The sequence below is a fragment of the Nilaparvata lugens genome, chromosome 3, assembly GCF_014356525.2.
Source record: "Nilaparvata lugens isolate BPH chromosome 3, ASM1435652v1, whole genome shotgun sequence".
Classification (NCBI taxonomy): Eukaryota; Metazoa; Arthropoda; class Insecta; order Hemiptera; family Delphacidae; genus Nilaparvata; species Nilaparvata lugens.
This window is the reverse complement of record NC_052506.1, coordinates 6189592-6213197: the sequence shown is the minus strand read 5'-3', so window position 1 is coordinate 6213197 and position 23606 is coordinate 6189592. Positions and strand designations below refer to the sequence as shown.

At 34.8% G+C, this 23606-nt stretch overlaps 1 protein-coding gene across 1 annotated transcript in view; it reads left to right on the top strand.

Annotated features, from left to right (window-relative positions):
- Positions 1–340: 340 nt before the first annotated feature.
- Positions 341–23606, top strand: part of LOC111045887 (tyrosine-protein phosphatase corkscrew) — a 159987-nt gene continuing 136721 nt past the window's right edge. Inside the window, exons 1-3 of the mRNA XM_039422697.1 lie at positions 341–505; positions 3030–3152; positions 9924–10118. The gene's annotated coding sequence lies outside the window, so the exon portion shown is untranslated. The remainder of the gene's footprint in view (positions 506–3029; positions 3153–9923; positions 10119–23606) is intronic.

The window sequence follows — 23606 nt, the reverse complement described above, 5'->3', positions numbered from 1 at the left end:
ATTCAATAAATTCATACATTCTACCAAAATCATCACAATCATAATATGAGATAGAAAACGAATAAGTGTCATTCAAGACTGAGGAGTTTTAAAAATCCTTTATTTTCGCGGGCATGTAAATGTAATGTAACGCCAATCTAAACTTACTCATGCATCGTAAATGAAAGTTTTACCCTTTATAAAAGGTAATTATATGATATGATTGAAAATAATTATTTCAAAATCTTTAGAAGGAACATTTTTCAAGAAAGTTGAATAAATCTTTAGTGATAGTGGTGAGAATGAATACGCCCAACACAAATTTTATTGTTGGTACGCCTGATTTTCGGATGCAGCTGGTAATCATTGCTGTATTTTGGTTTTGGATGTTCTGCTCTGCATTTTACGATAGCTTCAGCTTGTCATGACGCTGATAAATGAGTGTTTATGTGCCAATAGTCATTATTCTAAACTTCTAACTGTGTTTTGATAGTAAATTTCAAACTTTTAACATGACTTCAAGAAGGTAAGACTGAAATAAAGATTAATTATAATGTTATACATTTTCTGAATTTTTGAAAGGTCTATAGTATTGATACCTCCCCAACAGCTGTTTGACAGTACCTATGGCAAACCGAATAAATTTATTCAAATGGAGAAGGCTATTTAAAAAATTGTTTTTGTTGGTTACAAGTAACACATATATTTTATGTTAAGTCCTTCAAATTATTTATTCGAATAGCATTTCAGTAATATTTAAATACCATAGTAACTTGGGGCGTAAACTATACGAACTGGGGAATATAGGTTATAATTCGTTGCTCTAAATAAGTATTCTTGTTTGAACAGTATATTTTTTCTAATCTAAAATATTGTTCCTATTTCACGTCTTGAAACCTGTTATTTATCTTAGTTGTTGTTGAGATGTTTTGAGATAATGCATGAGTTAGCAAGTTTATAGCTGTTCATACCAGTTGAAACTATAATCTATTAGAACCTTCTCATAAAAATATGAAAAAAACAAAGCGTATATGAAACAAATTCTAATATAAATTGTAAATAAATTCTAAATATAGTGTTTTTAATAACAAAATAAAAGCAATTGGGTTTGTCGAAGAGTTTAAAATTTGAATTATTCAAGCCTACAGTAAAATTATATTTTAGCCTACTTGTAATTTGTTGATTTTTTCACAATGTTGAAGAAACGTAACTAGAATTGGGAAGGGCTATTGAAAAAAATCGCAATATCTATATTGTAAGTACAGTTAACTACCAATTTATTATTTAAGATTTAGAAGTACTCTAAGCTACTTGATAATTATTGGAAATATGTGTATGGGATTGTGATTGGTTAATTAATACAAATGAGTGTAAAAATAACATTACATTCATTGTTATATCTCAACATAACCTCAGCTATATTTAATCTCTTTCGAGTAAAACAAACTAAACCAGCATTATAGTAAATGATACGTTGAACAAACAAATGCAAGCTTTAGATGGATCGGAGCCCACTTAAAGCTGTAACTTATTCATTCTCATCTCATTTCTCATTATCAGTCTCATTACCCAAGCACAAGCTTAGAGCTCATGTGAGCATCATCCTCAGCATAGAGTTATACATTCAAAAATGCAAGCTCCTTTTAAAATAGGCACATTTTGGCTGAAAAAAGCTATCAGGGTTTTCCTTGAGCTTCCCCATTTCCTTGAGCGCATGTAGAAAATAAAATTGTGTGTCTGAATTCTAGGCCTATACCAGCAATAATAATTAATTAGTATTACGCGATCATTTCATTATTGAATTGTAATCATTGTAGATTGGAAAGCATATGTTACGGTACTGAAGTTTTATTTTCTTTTCACCATAAATCACATTCATTATCATGAACAAAGCACTAATTTAATAAGCAGCTCATTTCAAAGCAATATAGTTCAATGGAACGTTGAAATTTACTGCAACTTTATTTTGAGAATCTAATATTCCATGCTTATGATAAGTTAATGAACGTTTGTAAATATTCTCTTAATGTATGATGGATTTGTTTAGACTTATAGATAGGTTGCTACTTATTTGGATTATCTACTTGTAATATTTATATTTCATTTGATAACACACGCTCGGAAGATTTAAAATGAAAATCTTGTAGCTTCAGATGGTTTGCGTCACATTTTCCGGTTAGATTAGACAGTTGGCTTCTCAACCACATTGTGATAATTTATCGTATCCGCCTTATTTATCCACTTTTATTTATATTTTCTCTGTACTGATTTATTTTACTCGCTTTTTTAATGTCATTCATTTTCAATGAGGAACCATACTTACTCATAGATATGCAAGACAGTTTATATGAATAAAATGAGACTTGATTATATGTTGTAGGTGTTTCAGATAAATGTTTGATATCATGAAGGCTATGCCTGTATTTAATCTTTGTAAACTTGTAAAATGCTGATCAAACATGTAATGCTACTTAATTATTAAACTTGATTAAATCATAGAAAAATATATCATTACAAAATATCCATGGTAGCCTATAGGTCTTTTATGTTCCAAATTTTAAGCCGCCGATTTTAGTTTACTCAAGCCGACTACTGTCTATTATAACTATTTTGGCGGGAGTGAGTGTAAGAACGGCACAGTATGAGACAATGAATGACACACTATATTATCAAGCACAAGATATCCTATGGTGTTGTGTATCAAGTTGAGATGATACTGTATCATATTTTTTTGATACTGTATCATATTTTTTTAATACTGTATCATATTTTTTTGATACTGTATCATGTGTGGTGATACTGTATCACTACATGGTGATACTATAGGGAAAAGACAGTAAAAGAAGATATCCCATGTGTTGTGTATCAAGTTGAGATGATACTGTATCATATTTTGTTGATAATGTATCATGTGTGGTGATACTGTATCACTTTGTGGTGACAACATCTTTTCATTTCACCTTGACATGGAGAAATTCCACAATATCTCTGTGCAAAGTGTTAATATTATGGGATATTTTCTGTATGATAAATGTTGTGTTTGGTTGCAGATGGTTTCATCCGAATGTAACGGGCGTGGAGGCCGAAGTGCTTCTCATGGAACGGGGCTTCGACGGCTCGTTTCTAGCCCGGCCGAGTCGAAGCAATCCTGGCGACTTCACTTTGACTGTCAGGTGAGGTGCATTATGCCCAAAGACTTGTGCGTGAGTATGGGAGAATAATATTGGAATAGATTGATGAAATTGCCAATTTATTACATTATATACAGGGTGTATCAGCCGAAGATCATAGATTCTACATGAAAATTGCAACGAGAAATGTCTTCTAGAATCTGTTTATATCGACCTTTGTTCTCGAGATGAATCGATTTTTCGATGAAAGTTGTAACAGCCGAAGATTATAGATCCTTCATGAAATTTGCAAGAAAAATGTCTTGTAGAATCTGTTTATATCGACCGATGTTCTCGAGATGTATCGATTTTTCGATATTTTCGAAATAGGCCTACTTACCGTAATTAAAACTTAAATAACTAGAAAACTATCAGTCAAAATCTAATTCCAAGCATATGGTTGGAAAGAAAGAGAAAGAGATTTCTGATAACATTCCTTGTTCCTTTATTTGACGCTTTTGAACTTTTTTATGGGCGCTGACAGTTGCAAAAAGTACATTCGTCGAGTTCACAGCCAAATTTCAAACAGTTCTTCTTCCAGTTTTGAGCGCTCTTAAAAATTATTATTATTAAACTAAAATCCAAATTAAATGCTGTAATTCACCCCGAAGACTTCTGCTACTGCAAATATTGACAACAGGATAAACAGCTAGATGAAAACTCGATAAGCGCTACTATTCAAAAATTATTTGTCAACCCGGGAATCGAACCCAGTACCTCCTAATTGCCGGTCAGAAATGCTTACCCTTACACCAAACTGACAATCTCTGGATAGCAGCGCTCATTCTATACGAAGCCATAGCGGCCAGCCAGTCTACAGATGTATATTGCTAAGATATTGCAATTATTAAAATTCTGATGAATTAATTATTATTATTAAACGAAGATCCAAATTAAATGCTGTAATTCACCCCAAAGACTTCTGCTACTGCAAATATTGACATCAGGATAAACAACTAGATGGAAATTCGATGAGCGCTACTATTCAAAAATTATTTGTCAGCCCGGGAGTCGAACCCAGTACCTCCTTATTGCGGGTCAGGAATGTTTACCCTTACACCAAACTGACAATCTCTGGATAGCAGCGCTCATTTTATATGAAGACATAGCGGCCAGCCAGTCTACAGATGGAAATTACTGAGATATTACAATTATTCAAATTCTAATGAATTAATTATTATTATTAAACGAAAATCCAAATTAAATGCTGTAATTCACTCCGAAAACTTCTGCTACTGCAAATATTGACAATAGGATAAACAGCTAGATGGAAATTCGATGAGCGCTACTATTCAAAACGTATATGTCAGCCCGGGAATCTAACCCAATACCTCCTAATTGACGGTCAGGAATGCTTACCCTTACACCAAACTGACAATCTCTGGATAGCAGCGCTCATTCTATACGAAGCCATAGCGGCCAGCCAGTCTACAGATGTAAATTACTAAGATATTACAATTATTCAAATGCTAATGAATTATTAAACGAAAATCCAAATTAAATGCTATCCAGAGATTGTCAGTTTGGTGACAATCAAACATGTTACACCATATGTCAGTTTGGTGTAAGGCTACTTGCACTCACACCGATTTTGGACGGCCGGTTTTTTAACAGCCGATTTTTCATCGGTAGCAAAATTTTAACGGCTACTTGCACACACACCGATTCTTGGATGGCCGATTTTTTACCACCTGATTAAGGCAATATTCTAGTAATGGTATATTCACACTAGTGCAGATTACGGGATCTTCATTTGATAATAAATTATTGGTAATTAAAATGAATTATGGCTTCTATGTTTTGAAAAGATGCTCAAAAAGAAAATGGGTCTTTAGTTATTTTTTTTAGATTTGTCGCCATTTTTACTTTCCTTGCCCTATTACCATAGGTAAGGAAAGTATTGCTTTCCGAAAAAACTTAAGGTACCCCAATTTTCAAATTTCTATACGTTTCAAGGTCCCCTGACTCCAAAAAAGTGGTTTTTGGGTATTGGTCAGTGTGAGTGTGTGCGCCTGCGTGCGTGTGTGTGTGTGTGTGTGTGTGTGTGTGTGTGTGTGTGTGGTGTGTGTGTGTTGTGTGTGTGTGTGTGTGTGTGTCTGTGTACACGATATCTCATTTCCCATTAACGAAATGACTTGAAATTTGGAACTTAAGGTCCTTACACTATGAGGATCCGACACGAACAATTTCGATAAAATGCAATTCAAGATGGCAGTTAAAATGGCGAAAATGTTGTCAAAAACAGGTTTTTTTGCGATTTTCTCGAAAACGGCTCTAACGATTTTGATCAAATTTATACCTAAAATAGTTATTGGAAGGCTCTATCAACTGCCACAAGTCCCATTTCTGAAAAAAAAATCAGGAGCTCCGCCCCATCTATGCAAAGTTCGATTTTAGATTCTCAATTATTAGGCTTCAGATACCATTTAAACAAAAATTCAAGAGGAAAATCTCTACAATAATTAATGTTCAGTAGCATTTCCACCTAAAATTGAAAATAAGCTCAAAATTCGAAAAAAGTGATTATTCAATTGCAAACTCTTGGCAACTGTTGATTCTATTAAATCATTCACTATGAAGAGATAGCAGACATCGTGTGTCTACAGCGTTATTGTCCTGTCACCAGCTGGCTCAGATCTTTGAATAGTAGACTTGAGATGCGCGGGAACACTAGCGTCAGGTGATCAATTTTCATAACGGCAAGGAAAGTTGTGTGAGTGCGCCACACCAGATTTTTGTGAAGTGCAAAGACTCTAGCTATTTTAATACCGTCTGGGAAGATACCCTGTTTCAGGTTGTTGTTTAATATTCTAGCCATATGAATGGTAAAAAGTGATTAAGACGAATAAAATGTTAAATAAAGGAAACTACTTAATGCGTTTTTTTCTGTATCCTCTAGATCCTCAAAATACTTTTTGAGAGTGCAGCAAACCTCTCTCCATGCATCCCCTGGTCTTCGGTCTTTAAATGTTTCCAAAGTCTTATCCCACAATACAGGTCTTGCTTCCACTAACGATATAAGGATATCATTATCTATGTCACCCATTTCAAACGTAATTACCTCGCAATATCAAAAGAGCAGAGCAGTCGACTGGAATAGAGCATGGTGTAGCGAGAACTGGCAAGGACGGTCGGAAAAAAATCAGTGTGTGTGCAAGCCTGTATTTACTTACGGGCGCCACTGTGTGGCCGGCATATCGCCGGCACCGGTGGAACGCAGTGGCAGTGGCCGGCTGCTTGTCGGCATTCTACCGGCGCCGATCAGCAGTCGGTGTGTGTGCAAGTATCCTAAGGGTAAGCATTCCTGACCGACAATTAGGAGGTACTGGGTTCGATTCCCGGGTTGACAAATTATTTTTGAATAGTAGCGCTCATCGAATTTCCATCTAGCTGTTTACCCTGTTGTCGATATTTGCAGTAGCAGGAGGAGTCTTCGTGGTGAATTACGGTATTTAATTTGGATTTTCGTTTAATAATAATAATTAATTCATTAGCATTTGAATAATTGCAATATCTCAGTAATTTCCATTTGTAGACGCTCTTAAAAAGTTCAAAAACGTCAAACAATTGAACAAATTACATGCGATTTATTGAAAATTTCTTCCTCTTTCCAACCATATTATTGGAATTATATTTTGACTGACAGTTTCTAGTAATTTAAAAACAAAGTCGAGATAAAAAATTTTACTGGTCATTTTTTTGTTGCAAATTTCATTTTTTTTTTAATTTTATAATCTATATTCTTCGGCTGTAATACCTTCCGTGGGACACATGTGTTGTGTATAGCAGTACATACAAGGCTAGTACAATTCACAATCTCCTATGAAGAGGGTCCACAACATCTAAATTCGTCCTACAAATTTTCAAAATCTATTCCACTTACACGTATACAGTACGTAGGTACCTTATCGACATAAGAATAAAAAAACAGATATGCAACAATCATTAATTTTTTTCGCTTCAATGATTGTTACATTGTTGTTTTCTTATTCTTATAATTATTTTCATTTTCAGACTTACTCTTGTATTGGAATGCTTATATCATTCTTATCTGATATTTATAAATTTTTAATGTTTTTACTTTCCTTGCCCTATTACCATAGGTAAGGGAAGTATTGCTTTCCGAAAAAATTAAGGTACCCCAATTTCTAAATTTCCATACGTTCAAGGTCCCCTGAGTCCAAAAAAGTGGTATTTTGGTATTGGTCTGTATGAGTGTATGTGTGTCTGTGTACACGATATCTCATCTCCCAATTAACTGAATGATTTGAAATTTGGAACTTAAGGTTCTAACAATTTAAGGATCCGACACGACAATTTCGATCAAATGCAATTCAAGATGGCGGCTAAAATGGCGAAAATGTTGTCAAAAGTCAAAAACAGGGGTTTTCGCGATTTTCTCGAAAACAGCTCCAACGATTTTGATCAAATTTATACCTAAAATAGTTATTGATACGCTCTATCAACTGCCACAAGTCCCATATCTGTAAAAATTTCAGGAGCTCCACCCCATCTATGCAAAGTTTGATTTTAGGTTCCCAATTATCAGGCTCCACATACAATTTAAACAAACAAATTCAAGTGGGAAAGAATGAGCATGAAAATCTCTACAATTAATGTTTAGTAAAATTTTCACCTTAATTTAAAACAAGCTCGAAATTCGAGAAAATGTGATTATTCAATTGCAAACTGTTGCCAACTGTTGATTCTATTAAATCATTCACTATGAAGAGATAGCAGACCTCGTGTGTCTCCAGCGCTATTGTCCTGTCACCAGCTGGCTCAGATCTTTGAATAGTAGACTTGAGATACGCGTGAAAAATGGCGTCAGGTTATCAATTTTTATAACGGCAAGGAAAGTTGTGAGAGTGCGCCACACCAGATTTTTATTTTTATTGTGTTCAACGATTCTGAATTTCTATTCGCTTGCCAAAGTTTGGCTGGCTTCTTCTCCAAGCTTGAGCTTGCTCTTATGGGGGAGTAGCTCCTAATGTTTTATTTTGTGTAATAATTTCACTATTGCAGTGTATATTGTATAGCTTATTGATATTTTGTAGCCTACTTTAAGAGGAGTAGATTAAGTCAAAATTCGGGAGACAGTTTTGGGCTATACCTGTTGTTCTCTCCCAAATATATTATATTGTAGTAATGATTTGTGATTGTTAATAAATTAAATAAATAGTTGACTTTGACCGTTTGTCAATAAATAAATAGTTGACTTTGACCGTTTGTCGCCGGTGCAATCTAATTATTAGGGTGTGATCACACTAGATGCTTGTATCTGCAAGTGCACGCTTGGTCATGCATGACCAAGCGCGCATATGAGAAACAAAATCCGGGAAGAGCAATAAGAACACTCACACTGTACGCATGCACTTGCTGGTTGCGTCAAGTGTGAACAGCTACAGAAAAGCTGCAACGTATTTCAATGGCTCTTTTCAGATTTTGTTCCTCGGTTCATGCATATCAGGCACTTGGACATACACGCATCCAATGTTATCATATACGTATTCGTCAGCACTCCTAAGTCCTGAGATGAATGCGCGAAATTTAGTTGTATTTGAGAAGTACAGATATAGGTGCGTACAGATATACGCGCCGCGAACATGAGCAATTCATTTTTAATCAGCTGATGCCAAGCTTTTTATATCTATATCTTATACCGTTTCTGTAAAAATACAGATATAGTCAGCTGATTAAAGTGAATTGCTCATGTTCGCGGTGCGTATATCTGTACGTACCTTTATACTAACATCACTGTCACAGAATACATTAGGAACATTGTAAACTAGAATGTTTTGTAAGAATTTATAGTCAAATCCGAATAATTCACTTTTTGGCTTCAGAGTATTTCTATGATTTTCTGTGTTATTGTGAAGGTGATGTGGTAAGTAACCATCTTAAATAAAAACGACTTGATATTGTCGATACCACTGGTTTATTAAACCGATTCGAGTAACTAGTTTCGGTTATAAACCATTATCAATCTCTAGTAAACTATTGAGATTTATAATGGTGTAACACCGAAATCAGTATCTCAAATTGTGTTTATAAACCAGTGATTTTGATAACCATTGATATCAATTCGTTTTCATGTAATATCTCTATGATATTTGAGAGATTGGTGTAGTGGATAGAATGCTTCCGTAGCAGCCAAGAGTTCCCGGGTTCAAACCCGCTCATCACCAAAAGTTTTTGACCCCGTCTTATTAGATGGGCACGTTAAATTGACGGTCATGGCTGAATTTATTACAGTTGTAAATGCTAAAATGATATATTCCGGCCGATATAGTCTAGTACCCGCCGCTATATCTCAGTTAATATTGGTCCAATCTTAGAACATCTGGTACCAATCGATAGGCAATTATATTCGCTAAAAAAGTTATTTTTGTAATGTTTTTGTAAAACCATCGGTTTCTGAGTTATTTAAGAATCAACATTTGAAATAATCGCCATTTAGTTTTATGAATTTGAAAAATTATCATAATTTTTTGTAGCTTTGTCCAGTTCTTATAAATGATTGTGCAAAGTTTCAATTTTGTATGTTAAACCATTATTTGAGAAAAAAGAGTGAAAAAAGCAAAATGTCCGCTGTGTGAGTAACTGAAGACTTACGGACAATTTAAGTATGATATTCAGATATGTTTTTTACCCAGGAACAAAGCCCTAGTGTTTTGGTAGGGAGTTCGTAAACACTCTGTATATCTGAATCGGTGTTTGGTTGAATTGATTGATATGCAAGCTGACTTTAGTATTGGTGTGCTTTTGTTGCAGACGCAACGGTTCGGTGACGCATATAAAGATCCAGAGCACCGGAGACCTGTACGACCTGTATGGCGGTGAGAAGTTCGCCACTCTGTCAGAGCTGGTGCAGTACTACATGGAGAACCAGGGACAGCTGCGAGAGAAGAACGGCGAAGTTATCGAGCTCAAGTTCCCACTCAACTCGGCCGACACCACTACTGACAGGTAAACACAATCAATCTGTTTACTAAATACTAGGGCCTTTTTTTCCAACGTTAGTAGACAGAAGGTTGATCACTCAGATGTAAGATTCAAAGAAGTGGGGGAACGCCAGCGTGACGTCACGTTCAGTAAAAAAGTGATAGAGTTACCAATTCAATTCAATTTTATTTCCATGTTATGCATCGTATATAATACAATATTAACACAGGTCATAAACATTTCATCGAACAATACACATCATAAATACATTACAAAATGTCACCTCAATATACATGCAATATAGTCTATATAATTAAAAACAAAGTTAATATCACAGATGGAATTATTGTAGTTGAATAAACTAAAAACAGTGGAATCAAAAAGTCTCCATTACCTGAAAAGTAAACACAGTGCCACACTGAGCATACAGTTTATTCACTGTAGCTTCAAATACATCGTCGTTTAATCCCTCAAGATTGACCTAGAACTTTAAAATTCTCCGTACTTACATCGAATGAATAATCGATTCTAATGATGTTAAATATTTCAAGTTCATTCAAATTGTATGAAAAAAATGAAGTTGAAAATTTTCAAGAATCTAAATACGTGAAATGAAAAAGTTGATACACTGGAAAAGCGTTAGTAGACAATGTTATTGCTCCATAATCGCCCATGTATTTTATTAACCGAGAGAAGTGAGGTCTAAGATTCAAGTCGACGGTTTGGCATTTCTCTTAATGTTTAAATGATTGGGAATTTACGGCGAAACGCGGTAATAGATTTTCATGAAATTTGACAGGTATGTTCCTTTTTAAATTGCGCGTCGACGTATACACAAGGTTTTTGGAAATTTTGCATCTCAAGGATAATATAAAAGGAAAAAGGAGCCTCCTTCATACGCCAATATTGGAGTAAAAATCAGATATAGAATTATTCATCTTAAATCAGCTGTCAAGTGATTACACAGATGTGTGGAGAAGCCAGTCTATTATTACTGTATTTGTATAAGGTCTATAGTTTCAATCAGGTACTTGTGGATGAAAATACTTCGTGAGGTCTACTGTTCACAGAACTACTAGTACTATAAATATAAAGAAAATAAATAAAAATCTCATATTTTAAAAAAGGGTACTGATATTTTTATTTATTTTCTTTATATTTATATTACAAGTAGCCCTATACAGGAAAGAGATAAATAAGATGGCATATCTACTAGTACTATTATAATTTCAGATTAACCCATAAAACAATATTGATCAACCAATGCATTGCAATAAACCAATAAACCGATCCCGATAAATCCGATGCATTGCATTCATATAAATGCACTGAACACATGCTTGGATCGAGCACATGTTCTACGAGAATAAAAATATCTTATCCCCGAAATTCACAAGCTGATGTATAGCCAAACTACAAAATATAAACACGACCTAGAAGATGAAGAAACCTTAAGGGTTTGAAAGGGTAGGTTAGGAGGTGGGGGTTTTCGCCCACAAAAAACCTGTACAAAAATTTATTGACCGAAGCGAAGCTGAGTTGTGGACAATTTTTATAATCATAAAATTAATCAACTAATAAATCAACAACTATTCCAGTTGTAGACAATATTTAACATAATAAACATTTCTTTAATCTCCAACTTCTTTAATCTCCAACTTCTTTTATCCACAACTATCAGTTATTATTTTAGTTATTTTTTAACTGAATTTTCAGTTTATCAGGTACAATAATTATTGTATTGTATGCATTTTTGTGTCGCTCTACAGTGTCAAGTCTTTTCTTTTAGGTCTTTTCTTTTTGTTTTCTTTTAGGTATGAGATGGGAAACCAATTTGTGAGCATTAACATTCTGCATAGGCATAACAAGCCATAACATTGAATCCACTTTTCATGAAAAACATCATTAGCAACCTAATGTCATTGGCACCAACAAACTCATCTTATTTAGAATCATTTTTCATTTCCCCATCGTCTGTCAGACGATTCATCATCTAAATTGCCTACTGCATAATTATTATTCCATTTTTTCTGTCAGTTGACCGATGTCTTATAATTAAATTATTAGAAAAGTTGTAATATATGTTTATATTGTAAATATGGAGACGATATAAAGGTACCTCCTTGATAAGTCCGGTGTCCCTGCAAACAGTGTCTCTAGCACTTTCAATGGAGAAAATAATAGATTACATGGCTAAATCTTCACTTACTGTACTTACTGTACTGGCCCTTCTCATTAGATTGAAAGTTGTATTCATGAACGAGGTCTACTGTTCGCAGAACTACTAGTTTATTATAAACAATTAGTTTGTTGTCAGGCTATCTAGTGCAGCGGAACAGCTAGAAATTGCCTTAGTATGCTGCACACGTCAGGATGGTAGCTGAGTTGACATTTAGTCGAAGCTTTCTCGAAGGGCACTCAGCATCCTCGTGGAGTCAATTTGTGGTAAAAAGTCAATAGCTGGGGACATGATGTTGGCGATCTCGGTGCGTCTTTCGACAGGAGAGACGTCTCTTTTGATACATGGCTTGACGGGTCTGTGCCTCCTGAACGCATGAGACGGTACAATAATCCCAACACTCTACACAGAGTGTCCCTGAACTTATGCAAAGATTTATGGAAAAACTTTGCAACAATTTTCCTCCTTCTCCACTGCAAGGACTCAAAAGGGTAACCGTCCACTGGAACCGTATTCAACCGATCCGTTCGGCCGTTGGATCGGATGAATCTGCCGGCCGTTAATTCGGCCGAATATGGTCGTCAATTGTAACCGTTTACGTCAGTATATTTGTCAATTATTGAATTAACTACTATCATAGCCACCAATATTTTTCATAAACAATGATTAAATATTGAGATTTTTAAAATTTAATAAACAAATGTCCACTAAATTAGTTATTCATTACAATAATCTTACCTTCAACAAATATCCACTAAATTAGTTATTCATTATTAAGCAATCTTTGTTCACAGATTCCTTTGAACATCACGAAAATGATATCTTTTGTCTCGCATATCCCACAATGGAACATGCTCTTGAACCAAACTTATCAACTTTTCATTGTCCATAGTTGAAACTTTATAAAACAGAACAAGTTCAAAAAACAAAAATAGACAAGACTGTGAAACAATTTTGAGGTTAGGATGATGTTGTCTCAGCTCGACTACGGCCGGATAGAGCCGGATAATCCCATTTAATTCGGATTGAAAACTTGATCGGCCGGACGTATGCACCTGTTGCAATGGACGAGCATTTATAGCTTTCTTTGTTGGGGGATCGTTTGGACGAGTTCGGTAGTTTTCGGCCGATGCTAGTTCGGAAAAAATCGGTTATAGTGGACGGCCCACCTAAATTTGCCAAGTGGCAGGCCTCCTGGTAGTACTGGAACTGCAGTCCTTGGAATTGAGGGAAACACCTTCCACACAACATACTCACAAATTTTCTTTGGACAGCCTCGATTTTTTGTGTTGAAGTGATCCTTTCTCTTTGCCAGATTACTGAGGCATATTCCAAGACACTTCTCACTAATTTGCAGTTCATCAATAACAGAGAAAGTGGAGACCTGAATTGTCTATATAATAAGAGAGAGTAGGCTTGTGTTTGTTCGTGTGTTCGCATCAAAACATGTCAACTTGTGGATTGCATACCAGAAAAACGGGAATGATTTAGATCTCCAAATTTTGAACATAGATTCTAAAAATATCAATCTCGTGCACCTGGAAGCCCAAATTTCAATTTTCCTTCTAGATTTTTCAGAATTAATGTTCAAATTCATCTATGCTACCGTACATGAAGTTCCATAGGCTACATTGTTGCAGCCCAAAGTGTGTTTTTTATGAGGAGGTTATCATCTTTACTATAATAATGGAAAGAGCTGGCTCATACACGTACGTGATGTAGGAAAATTATGTTTGACACATCATCACGTCTGAACTACTGGACTGATTGATTTGAAATTTTGCATAAAGATTCTTCATTAACCGAGGATGGTTATAGGCATATTTTCTAATTTCGAATTTTGTATTACGTCAAGTTTCAATTTTGCAGTTTTAAAATAGACCCTTGCGAAGCACGGGTTACCTACTAGTATATAATATTTTTAAGAAAATGTATAAAAATTTTTAAGGTATACAGTAGGCATCAGTAGGTATACATACAGTAGGCCTCATCATATAGTAGGATTAGTCTGTCGTGACGTAGACATGTCAATTGCGATTTCAGGTAAAACATAGCTGTTGAGGTTAGAGGTTGAGTTGTTAGGTCTAATTGAGGTCAGTTCTAATTTGAGGTTGTGATAAAGTGGCAAGACGTTAGTGATGGAGAAATGTTATTTTTGGCTGTTGTGGTTCAAGCAGAGGAAGAGGAACTATCAAGGAAAAAGGAGAAAATGTGACTACATCCCATTTAGGCCTACTTAACGTAATTGATTAGAATGAGAACTGGAAGACGACAGAAAAGCAGGCTGTTTACTGAAGTAGTGCTCGGAAACAGCCGAGCCCTCACGAAGTTACCCGAGCGAAAAATTCAACCTTCCCTCCGTGCACTAGGTCGTGCCGCGCCGTGTCGCTCTACCGACCCCGAAAAGTGCAGAGACTTCAAGATCCGCGCCGTGCCACGCTCCCGACCTAATGTACCAGAGGTACACTTGATCAAATGTATTTAATTCGAGGTCGAAAATTTTCCGCGCCGCGCCGCTCCACCGACCTAGTGTACACTCTACTTTCGATCCTCGTCACCACGCGAAGTCATTTGATCGATGTAATATGTAATTTGGAAATGCATAGTCCTTTCAAACTAATCATAAATCTCATTATCATCTTCCACACAGCTTGTTGACCGAGCGAAGTGAGGTCTATGATTCAAGTCGACGGTTTGGCATTTCTCTTAATGTTTAAATGTTTATATGTTGCGCATTTACGGCGAAACGCGGTAATAGATTTTCATGAAATTTGGCAGGTATGTTCCTTTTTTAATTGCGCGTCGACGTATATACAAGGTTTTTCGAAATTTTGCATTTCAAGGATAATATAAAAAGAAAAAGGAGCCTCCTTCATACGACAATATTAGAGTAGAAATCAGACTATAGAATTATTCATTATAAATCAGCTGACAAGTGGTAACACAGATGTGAGGAGAAGCAAGTATATTGCTGTATTTCCATAAGGTCTATAGTTTCAATCAGGTACTTTTGGATGAGAATACTGTGTGAGGTCTACTGTTCACAGAACTACTAGTAGTCAATTTCACAGAAAGGAAAGGCTTGAAGATAACTAACCCTTGAAAACAAAATTTGGGAACAGGATAGTTTTGGGCTATGCCTGTTGTTCTATCCCGATCATATTCATATGATTTGTAATTATATCAACAAATAAATAAATAACAATGGCTCTCACTAACTATAAATATATACATGGATATACATTATGTCTTCACGTAGAAATCTTACATGTATTTCCATGAAGTAAATTCGTAGGCTGTCAGGATTTGTGTGAATTATTATTATTTTATTTATTTATTATTATGATTTTTTATATTCCAACTAAACTTGTTCTAAATAACTTTTTTTATAAATTTCACTTCAATTCAATCCAGTCCGATACTGTAGATGGATATTGCATGGTCAAAACTCTTTTTCAGTTGCATCTTTTCATTTCTGGATCCTCTCAATGGGTAGAGCTATTTAGGTAGGTCCAGTTGGAATGCGTATGCCACTTTTAGAAAATCTTCCTCAAATGCCACTTTTAATAAGAAAACACATCATTCGAGTATCTGGGGTTTCTCTTTCTTATTCAATTAGTGATATTGGAAAACAGTTATCACTACAGTAGATACTTGTTTTGGGTAGTCTTGCTATTGTATTATCTCATAAATTGTGTGTTGTAATGGGTGTATTTCGATTAGTCCAGGTGTTTGATTATCCCAGGTGCTCGATTAGTCCAGGTGTTCGATTACCCCAGGTCGGACTTTCCCGATTAGACCAGGACCTGGTATAATCGAACTACTGGATTAATCGAAGCATTCTGTCTCGATTAACCCAGTAGTTCGATATTATATACTAGGTCATCTAAACGATACCTGGTCTAATCGAGACACAGGACCTGGTATAATCGAACTACTGGGTTAATCGAAGCATTCTGTCTCGATTACCCAGTAGTTCGATATTATATACTAGGTCATCTAAACGATACCTGGTCTAATCGAGACACAGGACCTGGTATAATCGAACTACTGGGTTAATCGAAGCATTCTGTCTCGATTAACCCAGTAGTTCGATATTATATACTAGGTCATCTAAACGATACCTGGTCTAATCGAGACACAGGACCTGGTATAATCGAACTACTGGGTTAATCGAAGCATTCTGTCTCGATTAACCCAGTAGTTCGATATTATATACTAGGTCATCTAAACGATACCTGGTCTAATCGAGACACAGGACCTGGTATAATCGAACTACTGGGTTAATCGAAGCATTCTGTCTCGATTAACCCAGTAGTTCGATATTATATACTAGGTCATCTAAACGATACCTGGTCTAATCGAGACACAGGACCTGGTATAATCGAACTACTGGGTTAATCGAAGCATTCTGTCTCGATTAACCCAGTAGTTCGATTAGACCAGATATCGTTTAGATGACACAGTACCTGGTATAAACGAGACGTGGCTAAACGAGACGGAATGTTTCGATTAGCCCAGTAGTTCTATTGTACCAGGCTTCATATATACTGTAATGGCAGAAGCACGAGTTGTTGTATATATATATATATATATATATATATATATATATATATATAAGTACAGTCCGTAGCTACGCTACCATAAAAATAGAGCCTGTCCGGCTGAAGCGTATATCTTTATTGTCAATGCCTTTTCTAAATCTGAATATTCATGAACATTTTTGAAAATTGGCTCACTTAACAAATGATATTTTGTGATTCAAACAATTCAAAAAAACATGAATTTAGTTCTTTTGTTCAGTTTTTATAAGGAACTTTATCAGACAATGCTTTAAACACATTCTGAGATGAGACACCAATACAAATCCTAATGGAGAATGTTTTTTATTTTTACGGTAGGAAAGTTTTAAGAGCGAAGAAGTTGTAGATAAAGGTCTAATCTTCATTTTGTATCTGGGACTTTTTTCTCCAAGATGGATAGTTTTCTTTGTACTTGCTTATACAATCGAGACATGCCCATATTTTGATTAGACCAGATATCGTTTAGACGACCTGGTATAATCGAACTACTGGGCTAATCGAGACGGAATGCTTCGATTAGACCAGTAGTTCAATTACACCAGGTCCTGGCTCTCGATTAGACCAGGTTTCGTTTATACCACATGGTACAATCGAACTACTGGCTTAATCAAATCATTCCATCTCGATTAGCCCAGTAGTTCGATTTTACCAGGTTTTGGAGCTTCATTGTAGAATAGGACCTGGTATAATCGAACACCTGGTCTAATCGAGACACTCCCGTTGTAATGTATCTGAAAAAATAGTAACATTGACATTTCTCTGATATTGAGAGTTGTTACTTTTATGTCAACGATAGTCATCTTTCGTGGGATTCACTTTGAAAGTTGGAAAAACCCTACCTATGTGAATTATTCTTATTTGTATTTCATATTTATTGGCATCTATGTAGTCATCTATGCATGTAGCCATCTATGTAGAGCTTAAGCTACCACAGAACTGTCATCATATCAATTCAACTTTCTAATTGTGGAATACAAGATCAACTTTCTTATAATATAACTTATCTTTATTTCTCACTTCAACTTTCATTCAATTTAAGTTTCAACGTTCTCTTTTATTATCCTAATATTGGGGCACCGAGCTTCGCTCGTTATTTATTTATTGACTTTTGATAAACCGAACACAATTCTTTAAAATGATTGGGGAAGTACTAACAGGCACAGCCCAACACTGTTTCTTACCCGAATTTTGATTTATAGACTATAAATAGTCCAGAAAGTAGGTTATGTTCCATACACTTGGATTCAGGTTCAATTTTCTGTTCAAACATTTGAAAACAAACAATTTATAATTTAGATTATACATAAACAAAATTTAATAACAAAATAACACTCACTAATCACTTGAAATTGTCAAATAATGATGAACTTTGAAAATTATGATATACTCTAGTTTAGGAGGATTATCATGTCATATCAACAAATCAGATTATGTTGATCAAATCGATTAAAAATTGTCTAGCTAGATAAAATTTCTCGCTGATTGATTATGATTACACAGCTGGAAATAATTCTGTTTCTCTCCCACACAGGCACACGCATCTTCTGTTATCGAGAGACGACGAAATTATCATCTGTTTTCCAAGGATGAATTATCCTTTTAATGTCGTTCAGCGAGTTTTCCAAAGAATGAGACCTAGTGCAATCGAATCTTTATATCATCAACCTACTATGTTCCAAATTTCGTAAAAATAGTTTAAAGCCGTTTTCGAGATCTGTAAAACATAAATAACCAGATATATATATATATTACAGAAATTGCTCGCTTAATATAATAGGATACATTGTTTGTTGTAATGTATATGAAAAAAGTAGCATTGACATTTCTCTGATATTGAGAGTTATGTTACTTCTACGTCAACGATAGTCATCTTTCGTGAGATTCACTTTAGATGTTGGAAAAACCGTACCTAGTTTGATTATTCTTATTTGTATTTCATATTTATTGGCATCTATGTAGCCATGTATGCCATTTATGTAGTCATCTATGCATGTAGCCTTCTATGTAGAGCTTTAGCTACCACATAACTGTCATCATATTATTAATTTAACATTCTAATTGTGGAATACAAGATCACCTTTCTTATAATATAACTCTCATCTTCATTTCTCACTTCAACTTTCATTCAATTTAATTTTCAACGTTCTCTTATATTATCCTATTACACTAGTAGTTCTGTGAATTATAGACCTCACGCAGTATTCTCATCCAAAATTACCTGATGTCACTTGTTTTAAATGTTAACAAACTCAGTTCACGTTTGAATGTGTATTCCATATGATATAATTAATCCAGTTCCGTGATAATCTTTCTGTCTGATGAAAATTAATTTTTTACAATCAAAAATATTATAATTTCTCCAGCATTATTTAGTTCATTTATTTATTTTTAATCACCTATTAAATTAGGTTTTTCGAATGTGACAATATTGATACTAATGGGCACCCATAATAATACCATGACTGCAAAACAAAATATTGAAACCAAAGACCTAAAGCTGCGATTAGACCAAAGTTATTGACATAATGTTAATAACTCAATCCTTATAGATTATATTAGATTGAACATAACTTATCATACACATGATGAAGATGTGTGTTTGTCAACTTCCGTTCAATCTAATAGAATCTATAAGGATTAAGTTAATGACATTTTGTTAATAACTTTGGTGCAAACCCAGCTTAAAGATGCATACCTCTTTAAGGTCTTTGATTGAAACTATATATCTTAATACAAATACAGTAATAAGGTGCGTACAGATTTACGCGCCGCGAACATGAGCAATTCACTTTTTAATCAGCTGATGCCAAGCTTTTTATATTTGTATCTTACCGTTTCTGTAAAAATACAGATATAATAAGCTGATTAAAAGTGAATTGCTCATGTTCGCTGCGCGTATACATGACCTTTAGACTGGTTTCTCCACACATCTGTGTAATCACTTGTCAGCTGATTTATGATGAATAATTCTATAGTCTGATTTTTACTCTAATATTGGCGTATGAAGGAGGCTCCTTTTTCCTTTTATATTATTCTTGAGATGCAAAATTGCCAAAAACCTTGTATATACGTCGACGCGCAATTTAAAAAGGAACATACCTGTCAAATTACATGAAAATCTATTACCGCGTTTCGCCGTAAATGCGCAACATAGCCTATAAACATTTGAACATTAAAAGAAATGTCAAACCGTCGAATTGAATGTTAGACCTCACTTCGCTCGGTCAATTAAGCGAGCAATTTCTGTATATCTGTTTATATTTTTGTATCTGGTTATATGGTTATTTATGTTCAACGGATCTCGAAAACGGCACTAACGATTTTCACGAAATTTGGAATATAGTAGGTTTATGATATAAAAATTCGATTGCACTAGGTCTCATCACTGGGAAAACTCGCTGAAGGACATAAAAAGGATAATTCATCCTTGGAAAAACAGATGATGATTTCGTCGTCTGTCGATAACAGAAGATGCGTGTGCCTGTGTGGGAGATCAGCTGTGTAATCAATTAGCTTACCGTATCTCGCGAGAAATCTAGACATTTTAATTGACTCGATCAAAATAATTTGATTTGCTGATATGAGATGGTATATATAATAATCTTCAAAGTTAATCATTATTTTACAGTTCTGAGTGATTAGTGAGTGTTCAATTTGGTATGTAAACAATCTAAATGAGAACTTCTATGTTTTCAAATATTTGGACTGAAAATTTGACCTGAATTCAAGTGTATGGAACATAACCTACTTTTTGGAATATTTATAGTGTATAAATCGAAATTCGGGGAAGAAGCAGTCGTGGGCTGTGCCTGTTAGTCCTTCCCCAATCATTTTAAAGAATTGAGTTCTGTTTATCAATAAATAAATAACGAGCGAAGCTCGGTTCCCTGATATCCTATTATATTAAGCGAGCAATTTCTGTATTTATGTATCTGGTTATTTTTATATCTGGCTATTTTTATTTGTGACTATCTTTATATCTGGTTATTTATGTTTAACGGATCTCGAAAACGGCTCTAACGATTTTCACGAAATTTGGAACATAGTAGGTTTATGATATAAAGATTCGATTGCACTAGGTCTCATCCTTGGGAAAACTCGCTGAACAACATTAAAAGGATAATTCATCCTTGGCTGAAACAGCTTTGGATAGTAAAAAAGTGAGTGAGTGAGTGAGTGAGTATGTGAAAAATCAAAATATCGCATCCCCGAAATTCATAAGATGACGTATAGCCAGCTGTGAAATATAAACACGATCATTTTAGAGAATTGTATTCTGTTTATCAATAAATAAATAACGAGCGAAGCTCGGTGCCCCGATATTGAAATTTAATGTTAAATAAAGACAACTTCATTTATATTGCATTCAAACTTGTGAAATTCAAATAATAAATTCAATTTTTTTTCATTGCTTGTAAACTTAGCTCATAGACATTTTAGCAAAATAATAAAACCGACACGTAAATAAAGTGCATCAGCTTGTTTCACAATAGGACCAGTGTGGATGTCAGACCTTGAAACTGAAATTAATTGCCATGTGAACAGAAGAATTTCAACTACTCAAGCACTATCCATAATAATGAAGAGGAGTTAGAGCAATCTCTGGCATAGCTCCAATGCTAGACGTTCTCTCTTGAATTATGTGTTTGAGCTTTGATTCTCACAAAGTTGTGTTTCTGTATTTATCCACTCAGTACTGAGAGTTGAGTTTAAGAGAGGGCCGACTGCGCCCTAACTTGGGAAAAATAAAGGCACTCAATCTATTCTAGTCTAATACTTATTTTCTACGTAACGCTTTTAATTAACATATTTTGATTGGTAAATTTTATAATATCCAACTCTAAATTCGCAATTCCAAGTCATTCCAATAAATTCCCAACTTTAAGGGCCGGTTTCCGAGCTCGGGATTTAGCCAAGTCTTAAGGTGCGTACAGATATACGCGCCGCGAACATGAGCAATTCACATATAATCAGCTGATTATATCTGTATTTTTACAGAAACGGTAAGATATAGAAATAAAAAGCTTGGCATCAGCTGATTAAAAGTGAATTGCTCATGTTCGCGGCGCGTATATCTGTACGCACCTCTAGACTTTAAAATAGCTAGAGTCAGAAGATTGGCTTTCCAAAACGGGGCGTAGTTGCAGCTTCTATAACAGTAGTCGCAGTTTTTATTTTCTCATTTCTATAATTGGAAACGTTTTTCCTTGAAGAAATTAGACATTCCTAAACTAGTAGTTCTGTGAACAGTAGACTTCACGCAGTATTCTCATCCACAAGTACCTGATTGAAACTATAGACCTTATGTAAATACAGCAATAGATTGGCTTCTCCACACATCTGTGTAATCACTTGTCAGCTGATTTATGATGATTAACTCTATAATCTGATTTTTACTCTAATATTGGCGTATGAAGGAGGCTTCTTTTTCCTTTTATATTATCCTTGAAATGCAAAATTTCCAAAAACCTTGTTATACGTCGACGCGCAATTAAAATAGGAACATACCTGTCAAATTTCATGAAATTCTATTACCGCGTTTCGCCGTAAACGCGCAACATATAAACATTCAAACATTAAGGGTCGGTTTCCGAGCTCGGGAGTTAGCCAAGTCCTAGACTTTAAACAGCTGGAGTCAGAAAATTGGCTTTCCAAAACGGGGCGTAGTCGCAGTTTTTATAACAGTAGTCGCAGTTTTTATTTTCTCATGTCTATAATTGGAAACGTTTTTCCTTGACGAAATTGAACATTTCTAAATAATTAAAAATAGCTGAAAATCTACACTATTTTCTCTTTATTTTATTTTGTGTTCAATTTTCTAGTTTTTCGAAATTTAATTCAAACGTGACTATGACAATGACTGCGACTACGCCCCGTTTTGGAAAACCAATTTTCTGACTCCAGCTGTTTAAAATCTAGGACTTAGCTGAATCCCGGCCCTAAAGCTGCGTTTACACCAAAGTTATCAAAAAAATTTAAATAACTTAATCCTTATAGATTCTATTAATTTGAAAGGAACTTGACAAACACATATGTTCATCATGTGTATGATAAGCTATGTTTAATCTAATAGAATCTATAAGGATTAAGTTACGGTATTAACATTTTGTTAATAACTTTGGTGTAAACGCAGCTTAAGTCATTGCAATAAATTTGTTAATTCTTTAATTTCAAGCGTCATTTGCCAATTTTGAAACCAATATAATCGTAGATCATAGGGAGCCCATTCCACAGTCATGATTATAGTTTTATTTATTTATTCTTATGGCTTTTATCGGCAGAGAGATCCTTTCGGATGTTCTGCCTTGCCGTATTACCCAATGTCATTTCCTATCAACACTCAAGTTTATTGGTTATGTCAATTACTTATTTATTTATTTATTTACTCTTATGGCTTTTATCGGCAGAGAGATCCTTTCGTATGTTCTGCCTCGCCGTATTACCTAATGTCATTTCCTATCAACAGTCAAGTTTATAGGTTATGTATTGACATAAAATAAGAAGATACGTAAAAGTAAGTAACTAGTAGTTCTGTGAACAGTAGACCTCACGCAGTATTCTCATCCACAAGTACCTGATGTCACTTGTTTTAAATGTAAACAAACTCAGTTCACGTTTGAATTTGTATTCTATATGATATAATTCATCCAGTTCCGTGATAATCTTTCTATCTGATGAAAATTAATTTTTTACAATCAAAAATGTTATAATTTCTCCAGCATTATTTACCTAGTTCATTTGTTTATTTCT